This window comes from Arachis ipaensis, chromosome B07, assembly GCF_000816755.2.
Source record: "Arachis ipaensis cultivar K30076 chromosome B07, Araip1.1, whole genome shotgun sequence".
Lineage (NCBI taxonomy): Eukaryota > Viridiplantae > Streptophyta > Magnoliopsida > Fabales > Fabaceae > Arachis > Arachis ipaensis.
Window position 1 is genome coordinate 110593178 of NC_029791.2, and position 929 is coordinate 110594106.

Consider the following 929-nt stretch of genomic DNA (forward strand, 5'->3'; position numbering starts at 1 on the left):
TTAATTAATTTTTTTAAATCCCATAAAGTAGATTTTTTTTTCTTCTTTTGATCGTCTTTCTTGATTTATTTAGTATTAATTCTTTTTGTTTCAACTGCTACAACTGAAAAACTTTTTTCAGCTATGAATATTTTGAATAATGACTTAGAAAAAAAATGAATTATAAATTTTTTGTCAATTGTCTTTTAATTATACTTAAAAGAAAATTGCTGAAAAATTTGACAAAATCTATTATCGATGAATTTTATGATACAAAAAATCGACTATTTCATTAGTAAAAAGTATACACGTATTTTTTGTACTTTAAAATATATTTTCTATCGGTATATTTTTGTAATGCATCTTACATTAATATTTTTGGATTCATCTCTACTTTCATATAAAACGTGACCTGCGTTTTACAAATATGTGCCCATTTTAGGTCCACATATATAAATAATATAGCATTTATCAATATTATTAAATAACACTCTTCTAATCTTTTTTTACTCTATTTTTAAATTAATTTTTGCTTATTTTTATTTATTTGCAGAACTAAATTTCTCTCTGTAAAAATTTTATAAATCTCGTGGTCGCAGATAATCCCGCAGATGTAGATGTTTTTCCCATCCGTGGTCTTTGATACCATTCATGAACCTTCTTTTTATCAATAAGCTTTAAACTGGAAGCATGGAACTTTTATTTTTGGGTTATTAGTCGTTGACTTTGACTTGCTCCAATCCCAACTTTGGTCCTCATAATTGTTAGATGACGTATGCGCTTATGTCACGTATGGCAGCAGGCAGAGTATGGCGGATCTTCTTGGCTTCTTCATTTATCAACTATGATTTTTCATTTATTTATTTATTCCCGTCACCTTGTCCATTTCTGTCTATAAGGTAGGAGTAAAACTAAATAACTCTATTTGTTGACTATTCTTTTATAGGTTA